The sequence below is a fragment of the Oncorhynchus kisutch genome, linkage group LG19 (genome assembly GCF_002021735.2).
Source record: "Oncorhynchus kisutch isolate 150728-3 linkage group LG19, Okis_V2, whole genome shotgun sequence".
NCBI lineage: Eukaryota > Metazoa > Chordata > Actinopteri > Salmoniformes > Salmonidae > Oncorhynchus > Oncorhynchus kisutch.
Window position 1 is genome coordinate 5,326,834 of NC_034192.2, and position 17,506 is coordinate 5,344,339.

The 17,506-nt window shown below is 44.8% G+C and overlaps 1 protein-coding gene across 2 annotated transcripts in view; it reads right to left on the reverse strand.

The window, feature by feature from the left end:
- syt1a (synaptotagmin Ia) overlaps nucleotides 1–7,972 on the reverse strand; it is a 229,786-nt gene extending 221,814 nt beyond the window's left edge. For both annotated transcript variants that reach the window (XM_031797851.1, XM_031797848.1), the window contains exon 1: nucleotides 7,705–7,972. The gene's annotated coding sequence lies outside the window, so the exon portion shown is untranslated. The remainder of the gene's footprint in view (nucleotides 1–7,704) is intronic.
- Nucleotides 7,973–17,506: the final 9,534 nt, after the last annotated feature.

Genomic DNA, 17,506 nt, shown 5'->3' on the forward strand with positions numbered 1-17,506 from the left:
ATGGCCACACTAAGTGTATTTGTAGATTCAATAACAGCAGAATATCATATTTCATTCATCCTTAGTAAATGATCAACAATGACCTTGGCTGGTAGTAAAACAATAGAGGAATGCCATTGGTTAGTGTGGGATTCATCCAACCAAATATCCTCCTACTGAAGCATATCAGGGTGGAGGGAGGTCAAGAACCAGACATGAAATACACTGTATATAATCAATGTTAGGGGTATAGGATGTATGGGCAAAAGGAAGCTATGATCTGTACACAGAAAAGACCGCCCATACCCACATGTACTGATGTCATTCGTTTCTACTAGGCTAATCAGGTTAGTATGTCCACACAAACTCAACGAAGGATGTTTTCTGACATGGATGCAGCAGTAAGACATTGATTGTAATTGCGTGTACGTCTTGGTGGTGGCGCTGTGTCTTGTACATTACTGTCTGTCCTGTCCTTTATGACTCATGTGTCTTCCAAGGGCACCAGAGGCACTTGCTGTTGTTGTTGCTGTGCAATAGCTCAGAGGCCAATCTCTTGGAAGTAGTTTCTCTCATTTCGAAGCTGTCATGCTGGCCCTATTTGAGGGGTTTCAACAGAGGGACAGGAGATAAGTAACTGAACGTACTTTTTTAGAAAAATGCAATAACAACATAAAGCAGCTCTTCAATAACTCGCAACGTGGATCTTCTGTACTCAGACTAGGCTGCTTTGTCCAAATAGATACGGTATTAAGAAGCTATTCAGTCTAGTTGTCATGTCTTTGCACCCTAAATGTAATACAACGGCATGCGCCAATTTCCTGATCCTCTTTTTATTGTTAACCTTATAAAGCAGTGAAAGGGTTTTTTCTCTGTGGTCATGGCTCTGATGAATGAGGGTCACAATATGACTCACCCCCACAGTGCCCACCGAAACAAGTCTTATCGCTCTGACGAGACTGTCCAAACCATGTTAGCCAAAAAGCATTGTACAACTCAGACAGTCATTACTAGATACTAGACATGGTAAAGTGAAACAGCATCCTCTGTTATATTAGCTTTCTTTTATCAACTCATTGCATGCTGGCCACAGATGCATCTTGGGATGCCATGATTCCCTTACCCTCCTGCTAGGTGTGACACAGGACGGAGTGGATGAGTGTGAGCATTTTAGGAAAGTGGGAGAGAGGAGAAGAGGGGAGGTAAATGGCATTCCTTTGAATGCTGCTCCCGTTCCTTATTCATTCATAAAACAGTCAAAATGTCCTCCAACCCACCTCTGTGGCTCGGCTTAGTAATTATTGATATGCTCAGAAGCTCGGCGTTGAGAATTTCTCCTCCAGGGCTGGTCTCTCTGAGAAGATTTGCCCATTCAGATGGTATTAAACTCTAATAACTTGTCCCTGCAATATCCAGTAAAAATCTGTATATTAAAAAAATGTAGAAAGGAAAAACAAGTTCCTCTTGAAGGTATTTTGAAATGACAGCTTTCAGGGGGGTAGTACAGTAAGTTTGTTGGCTGACAATTATTATACATTTCATTGCCCACCATTTTCTCCCTCTCCCCTGTTTATACCTCTCCCACCCCTTATAAATGACAATACCTATCTTTGATTTGGCCATACACTAAAGGATGCTTGAACAGGTGAAGACTACCGGACATTGAAGTTCAAAAGTCCGGCAGAGTGGCTGGAAAAGGGTTCTTGCCGGAAAAGGGTTCTGCATGGAACCCAAAAAGGTTCTACCTGGAACCAAAAAGGTTTCCCTCTATGGGTTCTAGATAGCACCTACTATGCTATCTCTCTTCCGTACTTCTCTCATTTACCAGTTAGTTTGGATTCCTCCTCAATAAAAAAAAGAGTGCATGCAGGATGATGAAATGTTGTTGTTCATTAGCTTTGACTACGGTGAAACCATTCAATTGTTTTGAATTGTCACTTCATGCGCTTCTTCATTCCATTGTTGTGGCTCAAATAGGAGACAGACATATCCAATATAGACGGTGCACTTCCACAGGCCTCATTAAACACACCGTTTCCAGCCTGTCTACAGTCATTGGGTCCACAGGACTAACTGCAATGGATCAGCATCTGTTTTCAGCACAGCGCACTCTGTAAATATGAATAGAAACGTTGGACAACAACAGCTGTAGGCTAAACAGATTGGGCCTCGTCAAAAAGAGCTGTTTGTTTTTATGCTTTGTTATTGCACCAATGACTTCCACGTGAAGGGAAGGATCTTAACCCTCACCCAGTTGAGTTCAGTGTCAGTGAGTCACTTTCAAACTCATCACAATATCCTTTGTACATACAGTACATTCAGGGTCTGAGACTGGAGCAAAACCACAAAACAAAGGTGTCCATGCCACTCATCCACCCTAGTTCTCTGCAATTACAACCCAGCATCAGCATTGCCAGCTATTGCATTGTCAGGAAATGTTGAGTGTGGTGTGCACTGGGTCTGTATTATAGTAAAGGCCTCATTGATCATGTAATCTCTGCCTTATCTCCCCAGGTCTAACAGAGATCAAGGAGCCCTGAGTTCCGTAGACCTTGTTAAACACTGAGCCTTGTATCAGGATTTAGCCTCAGACCAGCCTAATTAAACTATCAGAGCCGGGCCTTATAACAGAGTAATACCACAGGACCAAGCCCAGCCAAGCCAGAAATAAGCCATCACAAACAAAACAGAGATCGATAGGCCAGAATTCAATGCTAACAAAGTGTTTCAAAGTGCAACAAGCCATTCGAGTTTCATGCTCACCAATGGTCCAGTTGTTTGAATAAGGATCTTACATCACATTGGTTGACTGTGGGCATACTGTAGTGAATGTAGCACCATGGTAACACACAGCTAGTCAAATGAGAGCTCCTCCCTCCACCAATCCCTCCTTGCCTGAAACCAACCGTCAACATGCCATTGAGTCAAGAAGGCAATATCTCATTGTTCACTATGTACTATGTTCACTATCTCCCCTACTACACACTCTTTTAAACAGCAATGTTCTAGTGGTGGTGGTAGCCAAATACATTACTGATACAAATGCATTGGAACTCAACGCTTAGCTAGACACTACATACACACAAAAGAATGTGGACACCCCTTCAAATTAGTGGATTCGGCAATTTCAGCCACACCCATTGCTGACAGGTGTATAAAATTGAGCACACAGCCATGCAATCTCCATAGACAAACAGTGGCAGTAGAATGACCTCACTGAAGAGCTCAGGGGCTTTCAACGTGGCACCGTCATAGGATGCCACCTTTCCAATAAGTCAGTTCATCAATTTCTGCCCGGGTCAACTGTAAGGGCTGCTATTGTGAAGTGGAAGCATATAGAAGCAACAACGGCTCAGCCGCGAAGTGGTAGGCCATACAAGCTCACAGAACGGGACTGTCACATGCTGAAACACATTGCGTAGAAATCATCTGTCCTCGGTTGCAACACTCACTACCGAGTTCCAAACTGCCTCTTGAATGTCAGCACAAGGACTGCTTGTCGAGAGCTTCGTGAAATCAGTTCCCATGGCCGAGCAGCCGCACACAAGCCTAAGATCACCATACGCAATGCCAAGCGATGGCTGGACTGGTGTAAAGCTAGCCACCATTGGACTCTAGAACGTGGAAACGCGTTCTCTGGAGTGATGAATCACGCTTCTGCATCTGGCAGTCTGACAGATTAATCTGGGATTGGTAGATGCCTGGAGAGTGCTACCTGCCCCAATGCAGAGTTTAAACTGTATAGTTTGGTGGGGGAGGAATAGTTGTCTGGGGCTGCTTCGTGGTTTGGGCTAGGCTCCTTAGTTCCAGTGAAAGGAAATCTGAACTTTTTAGATGATTCTGTGCTTCCAACTTTGTGGCAACAGTTTGAGGAAGGCCCTTTCCTGTTTCAGCAGGACAATGCCCCCGTGCTTAAATCAAGGTTCATACAGAAATGGTTTGTCCAGATTGGTGTGCAAGAAGTTGACTGGCCTGCACAGAGCCCTGACATCAAACCCATCAAACACCTTTGGAATTCATTGTAAAACTGACTGCGAACCAGGCCTAATCGCCCAACATCATTGCCCAACCTCACAAATGCTCTTGTGGCTGAATGGAAGCCGCCTTTAGTTTGTGGCCAGCTTTGAGGGAGCAGTACGGGTGGCACTGTATTATCCCCCGTTAGAAACGACAGTGGATGAAAGTCCCCGCAGAAATGTTCCAACATCTAGCGGAAAGCCTCCACAGAATAATGGAGGCTGTTATAGCAGCAAAAGAGGGACCAACTCCAGAATAATGACCTTAATTTTGGAATGAGATGTTCGACGAGCAGGTGTCAACATACTTTTGGTCATGTAGTGTATTTCATGACAGTTGGCCCTATGGCAAAGTTACAGGTGCTAGCAGTGAGATTACATTGTATGGTTGTTGTTTGAAGCCTTGTTTAAAGGATCTCAGAGGGGAAAGGTCAGAGAGAGTAGCTGGCCCAGGAGCTAAACAGGGGCAGAATTCAGAAGAGAAAACCACAGACAGGAGCGTTCTCTTTGATCTGTCCAGCGGCTATCACACCGCCCTCACTGAGCCCCGTTGTCTGTTTGAATTAGAGGTGTGAGAAATGCAACTGAATTCATGCCCCGGAAATAAGATGATAAAACATATCAAAGGTATGTTTCCAATAGTCGTCCCTATCTGGACCAGGTAATAAACATCATTTGGACAGTATAGAGTTCTGTTCCACATACAGTACATACACTGTTGCACAAGATATGTCATCCCTATTCTCCCCCTTTCTGTGTCATCCCTATTCTCCCCCTTTCTGTGTCATCCCTATTCTCCCCCTTTCTGTGTCATCCCTATTCTCCCCCTTACTGTCAATCTGACCTTGGGACGACTTGCTGCCTGAACACAACATGATTTATCCGGCTACACTACACATCCCTGGGGGCCACTTGCCCCCGTGATGTATCTGACCCATGCAGAATGGTTAGCCAACTACAACCTACTCTGTGATCCTCTGTCTTTGTCATTGGTTTGGATGTTAAAAGGTGCTCTATGGTTCTTCACACTCAAGGAATCTAAAATGCAAGACTTTTTACAGGTGGCTATTAAAGCTTCTTTAGATGAAAGTAGCAGCTCATTCCACCTCTCAGACAGGCACACTCAGACACCCTCATATCTGTACAGGGCCGGCTGTACAGTGGCCCCACCTCTTGACAGCTGCGAGAAAAATATATGTTTTAAAGTAAATTTCCTGGAATTCTACACATTTTGCCATGGGGTAGAGAGAATAGTTTTTAGTTTAAAGCTTCTGCAATTTCATGCAATTCGGCACATTTTTCCATGACTTACTGCTCATGTCGCTTATGCCTGGAGCCGGTTCTGTATCTGTACCATCTAGCGAGCCGACGTGAGTGTTTCTGAGGCTACTGTGGAGTCGCCTTTGACATGGACAACCGAATCAGCAGCAGACAGTGATAGGTGAGAGGGATGTCAGGTCCTGATATTGGAAGCATTCATCATTGGCCAACACAGGCCACTTCATGAGCATGTCATTGATTGGTGCACTTCCTTTCAGAGCAACCTGCTGCCAAACGGCCGCACAATGTCAAATCATACAGAGACTATTTTTAACCTCCTATTTTGCAATGACAACAGCACCCTCCCCCTCCTCCCTCTCATCTCCTCTTCCCCCTTCTCCTCCTCAATCCTCGGCTCTCATTAACAACAGCTGTTTAAAATAAAGAGCTCTGAGCAAACACCAAGTCATCCTGCCAGCTGCCCTTTATGACCCAGAAGCCTTGGGTTTTGAAAAGGCAAACCCAAAATAACACGGGCTGAATCAAAAGGTTAGGGCTGTTTGCACATCAGGCTCGGGGCAGCAGCCTCCTCGTCCTCCGCATTATTGGCGATTTAACGAGGATGATAAAACATGATGCTACCTCCGGCGACAGAGGGGATGCTTGATTTATTTGAGCTCAATATCTGCCCCTTCCTCTCTGGTTGGGAAGTTGTTGCTCTCACAGACATTGTCTTGTTAGGGTTTCTTGAGGCCTTATTGGATTATTGGCCTAATTGGCCTTATTGGGGCAGCAGGTAGCAAAGCATTGGGCCAGTAACTGAAAGGTTGCTGGTTCGAATCCCAGAGAAGACTAGGTGAACAAAACTCTGTCAATGTGCCCTTGAGCACGGCACTTAACCATAATTGCTCCTGTAAGTCGCTCTGGATAAATTACTCAAATATAAATGTAAATGGATGGAAAAACCACGTCACACAGATCTACCCCAACGGCGTTTCCTGTATTCCCATATGACCGGTGAATGACAGAAGTATTCTCTGCCTGTTGTGTTTCAATAAGTCATCACAATAACACAGGGCACATGGTGTCCACCAGCTAGAGACCAGCCCCATCTTCCCCTATCACATCTGATTCAGTTAGTGGTTATGAAACGGAGCGTCTGCAAAGCTCTCCCAGACAGTATGTAAACAACAAGCTGCTGTCTGGAGAAATGAGCTGGGGAGGAAATTGTGATTTGGGAGAGGAGGAAGGGTGGGTGGGAGGGATGGCAAGAGGGTGGGGCAGGGAGGGAGGGCAGGAGGGAGAGTTGCTTCCCTTCTCGCTACTATCACCTGGCAACAGTTTGACATGGGCACCTCCAGGCTAATGTATTCACAGCGACTGAGGGAGGCTGGGGCTGAGAGTCTCAATTGCATGAGCCCAGGGCCACAGCTGAGCAAACCCGCTTGGTAGTCTCTCTCGTGTGGACTCTCATAGCAACGGGCTTATCCATACCACCTGAGATACGAGGTAATAGCAGGTGGGCAGGGAAACAGGCGGGCGGGGAAGCAGGCGACCTGTGCCCATGCCTTGTTTGTTAGAGAGAGAGAGCAACAGTACAATAACTAGGGATATGCTTGACATGTTTCAGACTGGGCTCAGTACATGGGGATATCACAGTACGTGTGTTCACTGTGACAAAGGCCCCATGTTAGTGGACCCGACACCACCAGAGAGTGATGTTAAGAAGCTATCCATGTTCGCAGCTCGAGAGCTCGCAACGTTTTTTCAATCTTATCAACAGCGATAGACTGCTGTAAAAAGAAGATTCTGAATGTATATGATGTTTATCCCACACACCTGTGCAGAAACAGGAAGCAGCACAACTAAGGGGTTAAAGGATTGAGAGCGACGTTTGGCTCCCTATTCCGAATCAATAGTGTGCTCCGTTCCTCCCTAAGCAAGTCATGCCAAAGATAAACCCGTCACGTGACGGATGGAGGAGGAAAAGACGGAGCCACAGCCGGGCCATTTTATCTGATGGTGAGAGGGATTAGCTTCCCCAGGATGAAAGCAGCTGCTCGTCTTCCACCACCTTCCCTCCACCTCATCCCTCCATCCATCCACCCAGACATCAACACAGTGGTCTCTGATTCCGGAGCCGTGCCTCCAGCTACTCATCTCTCTGCTTATATCACCTAATTTCAACCTGTACATAGTCTTCCATCTCCTAATAACCACGCTAACACCTCGCCCGCTGGGGCGCAGCCACACAGAAATGGGCGCCAAAAATGGTGCCACGCCAAAGCGGTGGGAGTTGTCAGAGATTAGACTTCCCCTGCCCCTCTCCCTCCACTCCTCTTCTCAATATCAATCAGATAGCAATCACACTCACCCAAACAAACACAGCCCCTCCCTACTCATGCCCATAACTTTTGCGGTACCCCAGAAAGGGAATGTCTCATTTTACCTGGCACAGCATGCTGTCAGCTCCCGACCTGTCCGTCCGGATGTGGAGAAGATCTCATCTGGAGGGAACAAGGGAGTCTCTGGGAGAGAGAGAGAGAGAGAGACAGAGAGAGGAGGAGTCTTAGACAAAAGGAGAGGAGGAGGAGATCAGAGAGGAGCCTCCTGTTGCTAATGCTGATGCTGTCACCGTCTGCTGCCTTTATTTTGTGGCCAGAGTTGAGGGAGCAGTACGGGTGGCGCTGTATTATCCCCCGTTAGAAACGACAGTGGATGCACCGAGCGCTGGGCTGAGAGAGAGAGAGAGAGAGAGAGAGAGAGAGAGAGAGAGAGAGAGAGAGAGAGAGGGTGAGAGGGAGGAGGTGGAGAAAGAGAGAGAAGGGAGAGACTGGGCTGTTTAAGCGGACCGTCGTCACGTGGCAGTTCCTTCGGAATCCCTCAAGTGAGAGGGGCGCTACATCACAGAGTCCTTGGCTGTGATTGGCTGAGTCGAGGGGAGATGCTAGGAACGAGGGGATCTGTCGTGCTCTGCTCTGGCGGCGGTAAAGTAAGATGACCCTTTCAGCACACATAACATCCCCTCCTGTGTCTGAGCCCAACACCGCAGGGCACATCATCAATGACAAGCAAGGACACTACCAAAAATTCCCCCTTTGGGAGCTGTGTGTGACTGTGTGTGTGCTTGTGAGTGGTTGAATGGTGCAGGGTTTCTGTATGCATGGAAAACCCTGGCTTGCCTCTGCACACACACATTAAGACATACTGTACATTCACACACACACACGCGCATGCACACGCGCACACACACACACACACACACACACACACACACACACACACACACACACACACACACACACACACACACACACACACACACACACACACACACACACACACACACACGCACACACACACACACACACACACACACACACACACACACACACACACACGCGCATGCACACGCACACGCACACGCACACACACACGCACACACACACACACACACGCACACATACACACAGAGGTCCCATCAGATCATGCCCACGAAGGAGACATGATTTCCCCAGAGCGGGAGGGAGATCTCATCAATAGAGGAGCTCAACAAACACTGCAAGAAAATATTTCATTAAAATGATGAAAGAGTCGTGACTCTGACCCAGGCACTAGGAGGGGGATGCTTATTCACTCCATGTTATACCAGCCTGCCTTCATTCATTTTGAGACAGCCTGGAAGGAGATCAGCAACACCATCCAATAAGTGCTGTCCTCTGGTCTGCTCTGTATCCTTCAGGAAAGTTATTTGATGAGGATGTGTAACACTGGGCACCATGATAACATTGATGAAATTATATATTTTTACAGGAAACTGCATACAGTACCTCATTATGCAACATACACATAATTCCTTAGTGGATCTTTACATTTATAAGGAGATGGAATTCACGAAGGAAATATACAGTAGTTCAACTTTCAAGAAAGTGTTCCTCTGCACCTCAAATCAAAATCTCTGAAATACCAGGAAGGAATCAATAGGGGATTGAATGAGGAGCAGGGCTGGCTGGGCTGAAAGGTCATGATGGAGGGCTAAGCAGGAGAGCGTTCTGACTCCTTTCATGTTCCCACACATACAGTGTCAAACACAGCCTTGGGGCATTCTGGGAGTGAAAAGGGGCTAATCTCAATCTGGAGATGTCATATTGAGCGGCAGCCGTCTGGTTTCCACCTCATCTCTCCTTTATAGTTGAGCATGTGTGTGTGTGTTCTTCATCTTCTCCATTTACTGACTCTCATGATGTGCACCATATGATTTAAAGGCATAAACCGCTGAAAATAAAATAACCTAATCACTATGAACAGCACGAGCAAAATCATTTCATTTCTATTACTTTGCTATGCTTTATCAAAAGGGCTCTTGTTTAAATTCAGAAGACAGAGGGGCAAACCAAGTCGTCATTTCTTCACCTCAGAGTGAGAACCACAAGATCACCTTACCAGTCCTGAATGGAGGGGGTTCAACACAATTCTTTAACAATTAGGACAACTCAAATGTTCCAGTATAATTTGAAAATTCTCATCTTTCTCGCCATGACTTCTTAACGTGCATCACCACTCCAGAAAAGTGGTGGTGTTTTGAGAGAAATACATTTAGCTTATGGTTATGCTATAATGAGGATTTAGGTTTGCCGTTGGCAGACAACCTGAGAAGAATCCTTTCAACATCTCAATTTAAGTATGTTGACAAGAACAACCACTCCACCAGGTGCTCTATCAATTCCTCCCTATTGATATAATGACGTCATTCCCTCATCACAGAGTAACATAGTTCATTGATCATTCTCGTGGTTCCGGCAGGGTGTGCAGACACATAAACAACATGCATCAAGAGGTGTTAGTCATTTCCACCTGGCGGTGTGCTGATCAGAAGTAGCTTCTGTCTGTGTCTTTGTGTCCCCTCTCTGACGTGGCGTGGGGGAGAGTGAGTCATCCAGGAGGAGAGGAAAACAAAATAACTCAATCACTATGAACACCACGAGTTAAATCATTTCACTTCTATTACTTTGCCATGCTTTATTTACTCAAACCAAGTAGTATTTTCTGAACAGAACGAGCCTGAATGGGTGAATGGGCGTCATTAGCTATATCTCATGTTTAATAACGTAGCTGACCCATTTAGGATTCACTTTGACATTGGCCCCTGCCAACAAGTATGTTACATACAGTATACATGTAGATGCACTGTGCGTCCTCTCTGCAGAACCGTTAGAAGCCTGGTGGTGTCTCTGAACAACTGCTTACCTCATACAGATAGTCATCACAAATCCCTACAGTACACTCTTGGTAAACAGTCTCTGTGAACTCTGGGATGGGGGAGTACCAATGGAAATCCTCTCTAACTAACTTTGGTGTGTAGCACTAACAGCTGCCTGGTCAGCGGCTATAACAACATGATGACAAAAGCTAGTCCTTCAGAATGGTAAAGATCAGTCGCCATTTTAGCCAGGAAGATTATTGGTATGGATGACATTGGCAATGACAGCTTGAACCCCGCCTCCATACAAATGTCAATTTGATTTCCTTTGCCTTTCAGTCTATATCTTTACTCTACATAAGAAGGTCATTTAAATGAGAACAGGCACATGACTATATCTATTAGATTTTATAATGCACATCAACATAACTGATGTATGAATTTAACTAGAAATCAAGCTTCCCCTGATCTAATTCATTCACAAAAGGCTATGAACATTTTCATATGCAAGCCCCATTACATCCAGTAATTGCCCAATGTCCAATATCCTCAAAAGACACCCGTTCGAGAATCACGATTTGCAACCACGATTCACAAATTCCAAAGCTTCTCTCTTTAGGTGAGTCACCAAGCTCTCTGCTGAGCTATCCCCACCTCCCACACTCCAAGGTCATCCTCCTACCGCACACCACAGTTACACAGAGCAATTAGTAGAGAAACAGAATATTCATACTTAGATGTCATTGCCTTGGAACTTTGCGGCCATTCAAATTCCTCATCTCAAACTGAGTTTACAGAACTGTGTATTGGACAATTCCACAGTAACAAAGTGACGCAGACTCAGATTGTTTACCTTCTATAGTCAAACAAAAAACAATGATTGCAAAGTTAAACAAATCTTACGCACAAGGACTACTTGTGACAATTTCCACAGAAAATTTGACAAAAACACATTTACTTGAAGAACAATGATTTGTGCTGTTTGTGCTGTTATTCTCTTACAAAATGTTGCATCTGCGCTGTTCTTCAAGTAAATGTATTTTTGTTTAAAAAAAATCTGTAGAAATTGTTACTAGTAGTTATTGTGCATAGAGGTGTATGGTTTGTTTAACTTTGGAATCATTGCTTTTTGTTTGACATGCATTTTAAAGTGAAGAATCTGAGTCTCTGTGTTACTCGGTTAACGTGGAATTACCCTACTATATTTGTGGCTCTGGGTATAGATCATTGGGCTGATTGTAGAGGGGGGGCCAGACCCATCCCCTTTGGAGGCCATACGGCAGCTCAGCGGCTCTGGGCTGAATCCCCGTCAGCAGAGATGGCCTGGCTGTGCGCTCCACAGTCGGGACACCAGCTGTACCCTCCCTGCTGGCCTTCACACATAGCCTGGCCCAGCGGCAACCTGGCCAAGTCCCAGCCAACAGCTCAACCCACTACGCTCCAACAGGCCCTGGCTGGCCCAACAGTAGATTTTCTGGAGGTTAGACTTCAGAGACTAAGAAGGAAGGGGTGGGCGGGGGGGGGGGGGCAATATGAGATTAGCATAGGGGATTGACGTAATGTCATTCACCCCTAGTTGTGATTCCACAGTCTGCAGTCACATGGTCTCTATAATTTAATGCCCTCACGAGAAAATCAAAGTGACAATATTAATCATGTGGAGGGAAATAATAATGACTGACTAATGAAAAAGTAAATGAATCCCCCCTTCAGCCATCTGCATGGACAGATTACTGTTTGGCCGAGTGGGTAATGAAAGTGTGCATGTCTGTTTCTGCATGCAGTCATCAACAGCCAATCCGTACGCAGACACCTGAAGTCTTTCTGCCTTAATGGAGAAAATATACAACCCAATAAAACTGTCACAGTCTTCATTTCATCACCTCAGAGTGAAAACCACAAAATCACCTCGTCAGTCCTGAGTTGAGGGGGTTCATTACGATTCCTTAACAATTTGGACAACTCAAATGTTCCAGTATAATAAAAAATAAAAAATGTAATCTTTCTCGGCATGAGTTCTTACGTGCATCACCGCTCCAGAAAAGTGGTGATGTTTTGATAGAAATACATTTAGCTTATGGTTATGATATAATGACGATTTAGGTTTGCAGTTGCCAGACAGCCTGAGAAGAATCCTTTCAACATCTCAATTTAAGTATGTTGACAAGAACAACCACTCCACCGGTGCTCTATTCCTCCCAATTGATATAATGACGTCATTCCCTCATCACAGAGTAACATAGTTCATTGATCATTCTCGTGGTTCTGGCAGGGTGTGCAGACACATAAACAACATGCATCAAGAGGTGTTAGTCATTTCCACCTGGCGGTGTGCTGATCAGAAGTAGCTTCTGTCTGTGTCTTTGTGTCCCCTCTCTGGCGTGGCGTGGGGGAGAGTGAGTCATCCAGGAGGAGAGGCCTGCTTGGCCTACTGCACAGGACCCAGGGACGGCCGCGTCTCTCACTCGGTTGTTTACAGATCTGTGGCATTCCTGGTCCGGTCGACAGCCTCTGACAGCCTGATGGATGATGTGACAATGCGCTCTGCCGGGAGGGGGTGGATCAGGAGGTGCTGAGGGGGGCATAAAGCACCCCTTCCCCCCACATACAGCATAGACGGAGGGGCCGAGTGGGCGGCTGTCAGCTTGCGTGGTTGTCAACGGCTGGATGACAAGGCCAGACCTGCCCCAGATGATGCTGCGAGGGAAGCGAGGGAGACGAGACGGGCGACAGGCGGGAGGACGAGAAATTATGAAAACGAGGCCAAATGCATCTGCATGGAAATGAGAGCCGCAGTGTCCAAATTACACATCTGAGGTCTTCTCTGTGAGAGGCACAGATTCCCCATCAGGTGAAGGAAGCATAGGAAATTGAGACCACAGGCAGAGCAGCAACACGGCCTGTCAAGAGGATCACTGACCATATTTCTGTCTGGTAAATGTCATGCATAACTAATCTAGTTTTTCTCTCCACGTCGACACTTCCTTATTCAGAGTCGCACCAGAGGTGACTCAGCCTATGTATGTTCCTTGGATACGCACGCAAACAAAACAACAACCACGGACTACAATAGATGAACTAATTGCAAACGAATTAAGAGACGATTCAAGCGATCAACGTTGCTATTGAAGTATTCTTTCTTCCAATCAATATGATGTCTCCAGGAACACCTTGATGCGGATGAAAAGCTGAATGACTTCAAAATGATGAACTGTGATCGATGCTCTTTTAGATTAGATATTGTTGTTGATCTATGAAATTCATAGACCTTTAAATATTCCCATCATCGCCCTGTCTTATTAGTAATGCTCTGCATGCTGTTGGCTCAACCTATCGGCCTTCACATTCATCTGTTTTGCCTGGCAAAGCCCTCGCTCACATAATTAAACCTGTTTTTCACAGAAAAGACACAACAGAGAGAGGTCACCGGGGTTCAAACCCCAGACATAATGGGTAAGGTGTTCAACGTGACACACATTCTCCATGGACCAACTACTGACAAATAATTACAAGAATTTCTCAAGCTGAATTTATTTTTTCTATGAAACATGATTTGATTCCCACAGGAGGACAGGGATGAATGGTTAGGGAATAATGTCTAGCTGGAAACCAAAGAATTTACTAGCCATTAGGAGGGACATTCAGATTAGAATGTTGGGCTTTACAGTCATCTTAATTGGATGTAGGTTTGGGCAATATACCGTTTATACTGTGTACTGGGGTATTTCAAAATACCTACACTACCGTTCAAAAGTTTGGGGTCACTTAGAAATGTCCTTGTTTTTGAAAGAAAATTACATGTTTTGTCCATTAAAATAACATCAAATTGATCAGAAATATAGTGTAGGCATTGTTAATGTTGTAAATCACTATTGTAGCTGGAAACGGCAGATTTTATATGGAATAGCTAGGTCTTATTATTATCAGCAACCATCACTCCTGTGTTCCAATGGCACGTTGTGTTAGCTAATACAAGTTAATCATTTTAAAAGGCTAATTGATCATTAGAAAACCCTTTTGCAATTGTGTTAGCACAGCTGAAAACTGTTGTTCTGATTGAAGAAGCAATAAAACTGGCCTTCTTAAGACTAGTTGAGTATCTGGAGCATCAGCATTTGTGGGTTCGAAAAAAGGCTCCAACCAGAATAGAAAGAGGAGTGGGAGGCCCCGGTGCACAACTGAGCAAGAGGACAAGTACATTAGAGTGTCTAGTTCAAGAAACAGGCGCCTCACAAGTCCTCAACTGGCAGCTTCATTTAATAGTACCCGCAAAACACCAGTCTCAACGTCAACAGTGAGGAGGCGACTCCGGGATGCTGGCCTTCTGCATAGCTGGAGTCATGTTCGATTACAGACTCAAAATGGCCAACTAACTTGCTAGTTAAGTGGCTAAGAGTCAAGACCAAGCTTCTTTGTTACAACTGAGACATTCAATCCCCTCCTGGATTAAGATCCCTGTTGCATAAATTGTTTTATGCTCCACCCAATTAAAAAAATATAATATAATATATACAGTTGAAGTCGAAAGTTTACATACTCTCAATTAGTATTTGGTAGCATTGCCTTTAAATAGTTTAACTTGGGTCAAACGTTTCGGTTAGCCTTCCACAAGCTTCCCACAATAAGTTGGGTGAATTTTGTCACATTCCTCCTGACAGAGATGGTGTAACTGAATCAGGTTAGAAGGCCTCCTTCCTCGCACACGCTTTTTCAGTTCTGCCCACAAATGTTCTATAGGATTGAGGTCAGGGATTTGTGATGGCCACTCCAATACCTTGACTTTGTTGTCCTTAAGCCATTTTGCCACAACTTCGGAAGTATGTTTGGGGTCATTGTCCATTTGGAAGACCCATTTGCGACCAAGCTTTAACTTCCTGACTGATGTCATGAGATGTTGCTTCAATATATCCCCATAATTTTCCCCTCCTCATGATTCCATCTATTTTGTGAAGTGAGGAGGCGACTCCGGGATGCTGGGATGCAGTCCCTCCTGCAGCAAAGCACCCCCACAACATGATGCTGTCACCCCCTTGCTTCATGGCTGGGATGGTGTTCTTCAGCTTGCAAGCCTCCCCTTTTTCCTCCAAACATAACGATGGTCATTATGGCCAAACAGTTCTATTTTTGTTTCATCAGACCAGAGGACATTTCTCCAAAAAGTACGATATTTGTCCCCATGTGCAGTTGCAAGCTGTATTCTGGCTATTTTATGGAGGTTTTGGAGCAGTGGCTTCTTCCTTGCTGAACTACATTTCAGGTTATGTCAATATAGGATTTTTTTTTACTGTGGATATAGATACGTTTGTACCTGTTTCCTCCAGTATCTTCACAATGTCTTTTGCTGTTGTTTCTGGGATTGATTTGCACTTTTCGCACCAAAGTACATTCATCTCTAGGAGACAGAACGCGTCTCCTTCCTGAGTGGTGTGACGGCTGCATGGTCCTATGGTGTTTATACTTGCGTACTATTGTTTGATGAATGTGGTACCTTCAGGTGTTTGGAAATTGTTCTCAAGGATAAACCAGACTTGTGGAGGTCTACAATTTTTTCTGAGGTCTTGGCTGATTTCTTTCGATTTTCCCATGATGTCAAGCAAAGAGGCACTGAGTTTGAAGGTAGGCCTTGAAATACATCCACAGGTACACCTCCAATTGACTCAAATTATGTCAATTAGCCTACCAGAAGCTTCTAACGCCATGACATCAGTTTCGGGAATTTTCCAAGCTGTTTAAAGGCACATTCAACTTAGTGTATGTACATTTCTGACCCACTGGAATTGTGATACAGTGAATTATAAGTAAAATAATCTGTCTGTTAACAATTGTTGGAAAAATGATTTGTGTCATGCCAAAACTATGGCTTGTTAACAAGAATTGTGTGGAGTGGTTGAAAAACGAGTTTTAATGACTCCAACCTAAGTGTATGTAAACTTCTGACTTCAACTGTATATTTTGAAATAGAGCCCCTTATATGCACTTCCGGTAATACCGTATACCCCGGTAGGGTACAGAAACGATATGAAAATCTGCATAACACCCAACACTAAATGTGTGTTAGCAAACCTAATTACATCTCAGGGTTAAGAGGACCATTGTGAAGTGCACCAGTCCCTCCTGCAGCAAAGCACCCCCACAACATGATGCTGTCACCCCAGTGCTTCATGGGGTGATGGCTGTGAGCTCCTCTAATTGAAAGACAAGAGTTGCTCAAAGTCAACTCTGATAGGTATCAACAGCAGTGTTGGGTAATCATTCAACACCAAGGTTCCAAACTGGCATTCCAACTGAAAAGGCTGTGAGTTTACCATTTCCAGTAAATTAGGCCATGTGTGCTTTGAAGTCAGCCAGATTGGATTCCACATCCAAGACTGTGCATCATACACTCCCAGTAGACCTATACTCTCTCTTCCTTCCAATCAAGGTGACCCCAGGTAGGCACTGGGTCAATTAGGGCCCACCGCACCGTTTGACTTGCTAATCCTGTCTCTCCCTCCGTATATCTCTCTTTTTCTGGTCTCTCTATCTCTCTATTTTACTGTCTCTCTCTCTCTTGCACTTCCTGTGTCTCTCCATCTCTCTCTCTCTCTCCCCATCTCTTCCCAAACTCATCTAGGGAGGCTGTGTCGCTGTGCTGGGATTTTATTGGCAGATTACTAATACTAATCGTTTATTTTTGCTATATGGAAATTGAGTTCAGGAGACGAAACATGAGGCAATCCACAATGTGCATGATTGACTTAATAGGCAGGTGTGATTATTATCTAGTCTGTCAAGTAAACAAGCAGCAAATACTCAACGGAGAAGCTCCCTTGCGATGAAGAGCCAAGGTTACTCAGGTCATTAAATGAAATGATCACAATCATATCGCATTTTCTTCTCTAATGCCAGATAATGTATATCATTTGGAGTGATACTGGCCATATTTACTGCTAATAATTTGCCATATCTTATAGGTAGACCCAGCGAGATGTCGTTGCATGCACTAAATTACAAACACAAAGTCTCGCATCGCTCTCATCTCAATATCTGTAGTGCTTTTCGTGGCAACATT